Below are 9,946 nucleotides of genomic sequence, written 5' to 3' on the forward strand. Positions count from 1 at the left end.
ATTGCAGCACCTGTCACCAGCTGCCTCCCTCCCACACCCACTGGAAAATCTGGAAAGTCTTTGTGTCCAGGGGCAGAGACTTAGTTTTCTATTATGTCCAGCACCTGGTAGAATACCTGGCACATAATAAGCACTCAATAAATATTAGGTGAAGATGAAATTAACAAATGCTACCTGTTTCTCTTCTGCAGTAGCCACAGGCTGTAATTTTCCAAATGTTCCTAATCTAATTCCCCAAATCATGACAGCCACGAGTTAAGGACTAAAGGTGCAAACTACCCCCAGTTCAGTGCTTCTGGATCTCCCTCTTGGGTGTTTAATAACATGAACTGTTTTGACTTATCAAAGCTTCTTCTATTAAGAATTCTCCCCCAATCAACCCCTCTGCTTTCCTAAGATGGTACTCAGATGTTAATTTAGAAAAATTAGAACCCAGACAAGCATTTTCAGTGGAGACAGAAGTCTCCTGATCCCAGAAGGCTTGCAGGCAGGTTGGAGAAATTGTTGTGGTGCTTTATAGGCGCTGATAAATGCAAGGAATGGCCAGAGTGGCAGAGCTAAAGATAAAATGACTGCTTTCAAGTGCTACAATGTCCCCTGGGCTCCCTTTTCTGTCTTCAGCAGGGGGAGGAGAAGGTAGGCCCTGGGTTTTTTTTTCTCACTTGAAGGACTAGGTTAGGCCTCAGTGAGGGGAGGGGCGGGGCGGGGGGACGGGGCCAGGGAGAGGGGAATGTAAACGGCAGGCTTCAACCTGTATCACTGTCTCTACACTCTCCAGAGAAGAAGCCCATCTCAGAAAATGAAAACGAGGGACCTCCAGCCCCACCCCAGAAATAAAGCAGGGGGCAGTGCACGGTCAGATCTGTCAGATCCCCTAGAGCAAATAAACATCAAGGGATAACTCCTGAAGATCTGGGATAGGTACTGATCCACATTGGCATCTAGAGGAACCAGGAGAGTGAAGGGGAGGAGTATGAAACCCAGACCTCAAGTCTCCTCAACAACAGAGGCTCAGCCCTCCCATTCAGGCCTGTCTTCATTTTCACCCGCCAACAAATGGTTTTTGAGCACCTATTATGTGCTAGGTACTAGGAATATCAGGCTTTCTTTTCTTTTAAGAAGCTTACAGTCTAGTGAACGAGAAAAACAAAATCTCAGTAGCTACAATACGATGTGCTACAGTCGTATGCACAGATCACAGATGTTATGGGCACGGTCGGGGTGTGGCTTCAGGAAACAGCCAATCTGCAGAGACCTGGCTAAAGATCACCACACCAAACAGCTTCTGGCTGGACAACTCTTACACTGAGTGAATCAATGGAAGAAATGCAATGAAGTGGGAGCAGAGGTGCATTCAAGGTGGGAGGAAGGGGCCTGGGTTTGCTTTATTAACTTGGGTTTAGGCCTTTGGCCCCACCTGTTCAGATTGGTGTTCTGTACTACCTGGGCGTGTGCATGGTCTGGGGGTAGGAGGTGATAAGCTGCCTGGTCCTTCCGCTTACTCCTTGGGTGTACATTTTGCCTCGTTCAAACTATATTGTCTCCAGAATCATCACAGTTTCTGCTGTTGTTGTTGCCTGCCTGTCTGTGTCCTCTGTGCTCACTTTTTTTTTTCTCTTTCAGGTTTGTATTGACCCCTCTTAAAATGTGGAGCCCACAAATGAATGTAATAACCAGGTATAATATGATCAGTGCAAAGTAGAGTAAAACTGTTGTCTCCCATCTCCTTTGTTTTCTGTTTCATATTTCTAATAATGCAACCAAAGAAAGAATGTGCTCTTTTGGTAGCCATATCACACCACTGAGTCCCACGAAACTTACCATCAGCTCACACCCTAAGGTTTTTTTCTTTTTCTTGAGGTGGAATCTCACTCTGTCACCCAGGCTGGAGTACAGTGGTGTGATCTCCCTCAGCCTCCTGAATAGCTGGGATTACAGGCGCCCACCACCACACCCAGCTAATTTTTTGTATTTTAAGTAGAGATGGGGTTTCACCATCTTGGCCAGACTGGTGCAGAACTCCTGACCTCATGATCCACCCACCTCGACCTCCCAAAGTGCTGGGATTACAGGTGTGAGCCACCGTGCCTGGCCGTTTTTTTTTCTATTTATACTGCCATCAAATCACGTCTCCCCCTACTCTACATTTATGTAGACCCTGACCAGTGGCTGAAAGAGTAGCATGCATGCTTCCCAATTCTGGATCCTAACCAAGAAATGTCTCAGGGTGAGGTCCTCCCAGCTCCCCAGTACATGGAACAAAGTTGTAAACCTGGATCAGAAGAAGGCTGGTGATGAAGTTCCAGTATACAGGCACTCCAAGGGCCATCCCCATTACGGTCATGGACCCTGAGGTCCGCAGCAGCCTCCTGGGAACACACTGCTTCCCTGCATCACACTGTCCTTACTGTTTCACCCCAAGAGTCCAGCCCACTCCAAATATTGTGCAGTGGAACCTAGGTAGCTCATCTTTTGGTGTTCCTCCCCTATAGAAATAACCGTGGTTGATTCAACAGACCTTTATCAAAGACCTCAGGCACAGTGCTAGGCATGGAGGGAAGTTGCAAAGTTAGATGAGCTTATAACCAGAATTTAGTCAGAGAGACCCTCTAATGCCAACCACATGTTCAACCACTTTGGAGAATTTCAGATCTTTTATCTTTTTCTTCAAAAACTGAATATGTGGCAGTTAGATATGGGACTGGAAATTTGAGCAGAGAGAACGGCAGAGTCTTTCCAGGACCCAGAAATGCATGTGAGGACCAAGAACTTCTAACAGTAGAGGAACTCTGGCTGGGGTAGTCGAGGGGGAGGAGAAATGAGGATCAAGGGGGCATACAGTGCATGAAAACAAAAGGTGAGGCCCACAATCAGCCAAAGTAAGTAAACCACGGTTACCATGGCTGCTCTTCAATGGAGATGGGAGGAAGCCCTGTATCCTCCCCTTCCAACCACACTACCCTACTCCACTCCCCATCTCCTGTACCCCAGACACACTCAGGCAAATACAGCATCACCCTGGATGACTCTGGGGAATGCTTCTCAGAGACATGGAACTAGAGACCTAGGGGAAGGGGGGCCTCAAGGCTTTTGCCTCACAAGCTGACTCTGGAACAAAGAGCCAGGCTGAAGGGCTGGGAGAAGAAACTTCCAGCAGAGCCACCCAGATTTGCTTCCCCCACCCTCTAGACCTTCCACACCAACCAGTGTCCAGTTAGTCCACAGAGCATCTTCCTGGGCTGTGGTGACTGAAATTGAAGGGAAGACAAAAAATATAATAATAATTTTGGGCAGGTTATCTTTCTTTACTGTATTAGATGGATATAGAATCAATAAATCTATAGGCTTATCCCATTTTTCTGAACAAATTTAGAGGTCAAAGATGAGCCCTGGAGGGGACAGAATATCACCAGCAGGACTATTGATATGGTCTGCCCTAGGCACTCCTCCTAACCCTCCTCTCCCCTACATTTTCGGGGCAGTCGTATTCCTCATCAGACAGTTGCTCTGCCTCCAGTCCTAGATGGCTTCTGAGAAACAGTTCTGGTCCATTCATTCCATGTCTCGAGACTTCCGGAGCTTCCTGACCTGTGAATGAAATCCACAGGCCCATCACAAGATGGCTGCGCTCTCCAGTCCCTGGCACCCCAGGCTGCTCTGATGTGTGAGAGCTCCTTCCTCAAGGCTTGAATTTACGCGGGTCTTCATCACACTCAGCCCGCCATCATTTTTTCAGATTCAGTTCCAACACGTCACTCTCTCCGTAGAGCCTTCCCTGAATCTCACAGACAAATGCGGCAGTTCCCTTTGTGGGGGAATATTCATCATGTTTTTCCGCATTGGCCTATGTTTATGCCTCTTCTTGCAGATGTCCATCTAGGCTGGGAGCTCCTAGAGGGTAAACGCAGCTTCTCACACACCTGGTACAGAGTCGATGCTCATGGAATGATGCGCGAGGGGGAGAGTGAGTGAATGAATGAATGAATGAATGAATGAATGAATGAATGAAATGCTGGAAGGAAGGGAGAGTGGGAGCAGGGACAGGTCAGAAGGGGGCCCAGAGTCTTCAGCACACAGTGTGGGTGTGTCACTGTGGCCAGGAACATTTCGCTTCTCTGCCTGCAATACTTTTTGGGAAATGGGAGAGCTGAGGCTCAGTGTAGGCAAACTGGGTCCAGTCAGCAAGGAAGCCATGAGCTCCACGGTTTAGGGGAGCAGTCCCGTGCTTAAGTAAGCTATCACATGGAAGATCTCCCTGCCCTCCTCCTATTGGTCTGTATTGGTATTTCTCCTTCACCAGTGGAGGCTTTTCTTCCCCCAGGAAGAATCCAGAATAGTTCAGACAAGTGTCAGGTCCACCAGAACCGGAAAGCAACATGTAGGGTTTGTTGTAAAGGGCTTTTAAATAGGGTTGGGGAGATCCAGGTAGGTTAGAATCTTGACTCTGCACTGACTGTGTGAACTCAAGACAGAAATTCACCTTTCAAAACCTCTGTTCCCCAGTCTATGCGGTAAGAAGTTTAGATTAGTTGATTTCTAGGGAGATTTTGAGCAGGCATGATTCAGTTCCCTGAAGGGCTGTGGGACAGGACTGCACTACAAGGTCCTATAGATTGGATTCTTCAGTTCCTCTCCTTCCGCTGGAGAATAGAGGAATCTGCTTTCGCTGCACACTAAGAGATTTACCTGGAGAACAAATGGAAAGCAGGCCAGGACCCCTGGTGAAATGTGGCACATTTGAGGAGACTTCAACTTCCCTTGCCCTCCAGGTGTGCACTTGGAAGGGGGAACGAGGGAGGTTGAAGCCGGCAAGGTGGGTGGAGAGATAGGGGAGGGGCAGGAGGCGGACCCCAAGTTGCGCATGGGAGGGGGTGGGGTAAAATAATCAAGTTTATAGACCGCCCTCTTTAAAGTTACTAATAAGCTTGCCTTATCTTTCCTTAACTTCTCCTCACAGTGTGGTCTTTTCCCCACCCCCAGACGTGAACGGGAAGCAGGTCACAAAGCCTTTCGGATTATAAAAGAAACACTTGCTTCTCACAAGGAGAGCAGCAGACTAACTGTACTAAATGCCAGGATAAGCCTCTGGCTGGGCCTCGACTGTGACCCTCCGGCCTCTTTCTACAGCGCTGCCTGGATGGACTGGCCTATCTCTGCTGGATTCCCAAAGTGCATTGTGTAGAGATAGCAACTCAGGTCAGGCTAAAAGCTGAAGCAAGCGCGCGAGCGCGCACACACACACACACAGCCTCCTTGGGACAAGATAAAATCTTAGCGCATTCCCCTCTCCCCGATTAGGTCTCTGGGAGGCCGAAGTGTTCAGGTGCAAGGTTCAGATAACCCGCAGTGTCTCTCCAACTCTAGGATGACAAAGACCTCATTTCCCTTTTCTGGTGTTCACGGAACAATGAGAAAGTACGGGTAGCCTGCAGAAAGACCTCTCCATTCGTGGCCCCCCAGGGGTGTGGGTTCTGAGAGGTGGGACCAGCTGCCAGGCCCTTTCTCCATTGGTTGAGCTCAGCAGGTAACCTGAAGCTTTGCTGAGAGGTGCATAAATAAAGAGTGAAACTAGTACCACCTCCTTGAAATGGGCTGAGTCCCTCTTGCTCACCCTTGACTTGGAAAAACCAGTTTCTCTTTTATTGTCTGTTGCTAATCTCTGTTCTAAAAATTCAGCTCAATTCTCAACCATACTCCAAACTCTGTCCTTTCCAGCTACCTTTACTCCCTCTCCTTCAATTCCACTTTCCTCTGCTTTCATTTTTTTTTTTTTGAAAGGGTCTCACTTTGTCACCCAGGCTGGAGTGCAGTGGTGCAATCTTGGGCTCACTGCAGCGTCAACCTCCCAAGCGATTCTCCTGCCTCAGCCCCTCAAGTAGCTGGGACTACAGGCGCACACCACCACGCCTGACTAATTTTTTGTATTTTTTTGTAGAGGCGGGGTTTCACCATGTTGCCCAGACTGTTCTTGAATTCCTGAGCTTAAGCAATCCACCTGCCTCGGCCTCCCAAAGTGTTGGGATTACAGGCATGAGCCACTGCATCCAGCCTCATGTTCTTTTTCATTAAAGAGAGAAATCAACTATTCAGGACCGGCCCCCACCTTTCCTCAGGAGCCATTTCTGTTCTGCACAGGCCTGCTGAACTGGGTGCTTTATATGGGGTAAGTGTTTCTCATTTTTTGTTCCCTGTCCTCAAGCCTTAAGGGCAAAAGAAACATCCAAGACTTGAAATTTCTTTTCTTCTTCTCATCTGCATGGCTCTAGCCATCTCTTTGTTCTGCATTATCTTACGACAAAAAAAATTCTTATTTTGAAGCAAACTCAAAGCTGGGTCCTGATATCTCAAGGCACAGGTACTCGTACTTAAAGGTGAGTCTGAAATCTGTGGATTTGGGAAGCTTTGGAAAAACAAAGCTGAGTGGCTAGATCAGGGGGCTCACTGGGCAGGAAGAGGAGACTGGAAAATGCCATATTCACTGCAAGTCAATTATCAACTTCCTCCAAGGCTAAAATAGCTGAACCTGCTGCATTTTAAACCAATCCTCAGCCGCTTTTGTGTTTTCTCAAGGATTTCCAGGGATCCCAGGCAGTAAATCCTGCTGATAATGGGAATTGGTGTGATAAGATGGGTGCTGAGCAGTTTACGCACCAAGATTGTAGCTCTGTCTGGTTTTGTGGAGATTTACTCAACTAGAAGAACAGAGATTTGGCTAGTTTTTCAGTCCTGGGGTGCAGGGTGCAGCTGTACTGGAAAATTTAGGACCTGGTTTCATTCTTTGAGTCTCATGTTCAAGTTGGTTTTAATGTTATGAAGACACTTGGGATGTAATCCTGAGGGCAGCTGGGGGGAAGAGAGTGGTCACTGAATGAACTTACCCTATAGCGAGCCCATATACGGTTTGTTCTCTGATCATGCATGTGCTTGGCTATAGACCCATGTAACCATGGTGAAGGCCACTAGGGGGTTTAGCTGGTGAAGGCATAGTGGCCAGAAGAATCTTGAACCCGGAGTCCAGAGCAGGTCAAGTCTCCTGATACAGGTTCTGACTCAAGGATTTTTGTCTCTACCTGTAGCAGCTACAGGTCTACAGCTGGAGAGTGGAGAGTGATAAGGGAATAACTCACTTTTTTGGAGCTCTCTGACATTAATGCCACCTCCCATTTGTTTTTTGCAGACATTGTCATCTCTCAAGTACCCATCTTGGAGGGTACGGACCCCACATGAGGGTGAGGCTCTCTGCACACTCCAGAGTGAGGACTTGAATAATCTAGTGGACTGTACGTGTTGGGAAGGGAAGAGCGGGGTGCCAAGTTTCTGTAGGGAAAAGAATTGACTGACCCTTTTGCTCTTGGAGTTAAGCAGAAATCTAAAGAGAAGGCAAAGAATCTTGCCTTCCCGGCATCATTTCCTCCCACCATCCTGGGTCATCATTTATTTATCACAGCCAACAGACTGGCCTTTTTCTTCCCTTTGATTGGGAATGGGTCAAAGGCAGTGCAGGAGGAGTATCTAGTCCAGATAATTCACAAGCAGGGTGCATTTTCCTCTCACTATTGAGAACTGTGAGTGTTTATCTAGAAGGCAGAGTGGGAGAAGATGAACCAGGCTTCTTCCCCTCAGTACCCAGATCTCTGCCTCCCAGCAAGTCCCGTGTTCACCCTGGCAAAGAGTCTTTACATTCAGACCGAGGAGAGTGTGACTCCTTCTCAGCACTAGCTAGAAACCTCAAGCCCTTGCTTAAGGGCCTTTTTCAGAGAGACCCAATGCCCAGAAGGCTAGATACATGGGGAGGAGCCACATACGAGATACTGCCTCCCTGATTCGGGTCAGAACAAGCCCCAGGAAGAAAGTATTTCAAACAACAAGGTACATCTGCCCCAACACATCCAGACTGCATGTTGGTGCTGAGAACAGCCTTTTATGGGGCTTGCACTGAGCTATGGGCATGTCCGAACACAACAAGGAAGAGGCCAGGGCAGTAACTGCACGCAATGGGTTGATGGGCATTTCTTTTAAGAGAGGACAGAAAACTCTTAGATACTTTGCATCCTTCCTATTTGACTCAGTCTATGAAAGGTAGGTTAGCTTTCTTTCTTCCTCCCTAAATCCTCCATCCTCATGCCCAACAAAGAAATAGTTGAATCATTTTCCAGGCACATTTGGGGGAGGATGTGGGACCATTGCAGGCTGTCCTTCCTAGACAAGTCTCTAGGATTGAGAACAAGGAGTCTTACCCTCCTCTGTCCACCCACCCCCATGAATGGGCCTAGCTCCAGCTGGGAGTTGTGGTTTTTCCTGAGTTCCTCACCTACCTCTTCTGGATTTCACACTGGCAAATGGGGCTGCAAAGTGCTCTTCGTGCTCTTTGGACAGTACCTTGTGGAGAGGAATGCCCATGTCCCTGCATTCCACGGCCTTGGTAAGCAAGCTCAGAGTAGCTGAATTTTTCTAAAGCAATTGCAGAACACCTGCCTTTTCTCTGTTTCCTCTAGAAAGGACCAACCACACCGAGCTCAGTTATGGCACACACAGTGGGACCTAGACAAAGGGAGAGGGTGACCAGCATCCCAACTAGGTAAACACAGAGGAGGTTCCACATGGACTTATCTGGGTGGCTGCTTTGAAAATTAGACACAGTCAAGAGTCCCTGGCCCCACAGACTCATCTCCCCAACTCAGCACTGTCTATCTGTGCAGCAGGTGCAAGGACGTGTTGATGAACTAGCTCTCTGCAGCCTCCTTGGAGAATGTGATCCTTGGGGAGGGGTAGGAGTATTCAGGTCCTCGACATCTCCCAAGTGTGTGATTCCAGGATGCCAAAGGCCTTTGGCCAGGTAATGCAGTGTCCACAGGCTGGGGTTGACATGTGTCCCCTCCCTCTGAGAAAAAGATCCTCAGGCAATCCATGTGCTTCTCTTGTCCTTCATTCCACCGGAGTCTGTCTCATACCCAACCAGATTTCAGTGGAGTGAAGTTCAGGAGGCATGGAGCTGACGACGATGAGGCCTCGGCAGTCAAAGCAGCAGCAGCAGCAGCAGCAGCAGCAGCAGCAAGAGTAACTCTGACTTAGGAACAGAGACAGCCAGAGAGAAATGTGATCAATGAAGGAGACATCTGGAGTGCACGTGCTTCTTCAGAGGGACTGGTGATGGGCAGATTGGAAAAAGCACCACAGATGGGAACCACTTAATCTTTCTTTTCTAACATTGATGCTATGAAAATTTGCATTTTCTGTAACTTGTAAAAATTAAAAGTTGCTTGTCTACTGAAAAGCCTCTCTGCCTCTATGTTTTATACCTTCGGATGCCACATACCGTTGGATGCCAACTCCCGGCCTTCTAAGCCACCTCCTCTTTAGGCTAAAACTGAGACATGAGCTTGAAGAATTGACACTGGCTTCCTCTCTCTTGGGGGTCCCCAGGCAGGTGACTGGGACACTATTTGCAATCAGCAAGGAACCCTGCTGCCCTTAGACTCCCCACAGAGGGAGCAGAACCTGCAGAATGGGGTAAAAAAAAAACTGTATTAAAGATTTTTAATATCCATTTATATTGCAATAAAATAAATGTAAATAAGATTTAAGTGAAGGCAGATTGCAGATATTTCCGATGCTATACAAGATATATCTCATAGTATGGGTGTAAATTCTGCAAAGGTTAATGCAATTAAACATATTTGACACATAAAAATGTCAGATCCAACATTAATCATTCACCAATTGTAATTGCCTTTCTATGGGTCTCTTCTCCCCAAGACATATGCTTAAAACACCAGGCTTAGTAGAAATCTGGGAGGAAAAAAACAAATAATACCTCTCAGCTGTCAGGGTCTATGATTTGCTTTGATAGATTTAGCACTGATTTCATTCTCTTTACAATTCAGTGTGATTGTGCGTGCGTGTGTGTGTGTGTGTGTGTTACTCCATGTTTCTCCTTTAAGGAAGG

The 9,946-nt window shown here is 47.5% G+C and overlaps 1 non-coding gene across 2 annotated transcripts; it reads left to right on the forward strand.

Moving 5' to 3' along the window:
- Positions 1-5,597: 5,597 nt before the first annotated feature.
- LOC105484898 (uncharacterized) lies at positions 5,598-9,274 on the forward strand. Of its 2 annotated transcripts, XR_011613614.1 has the most exons (4): positions 5,598-6,371; positions 7,178-8,578; positions 8,700-8,836; positions 8,960-9,274. It is a non-coding gene; the product is annotated as an uncharacterized protein (transcript). The 2 variants fall into 2 exon arrangements; XR_989285.2 differs by having other exon boundaries at positions 5,598-8,578.
- The last annotated feature ends 672 nt before the right edge of the window (positions 9,275-9,946 follow it).

Source organism: Macaca nemestrina, chromosome 1 (genome assembly GCF_043159975.1).
Source record: "Macaca nemestrina isolate mMacNem1 chromosome 1, mMacNem.hap1, whole genome shotgun sequence".
Classification (NCBI taxonomy): Eukaryota; Metazoa; Chordata; class Mammalia; order Primates; family Cercopithecidae; genus Macaca; species Macaca nemestrina.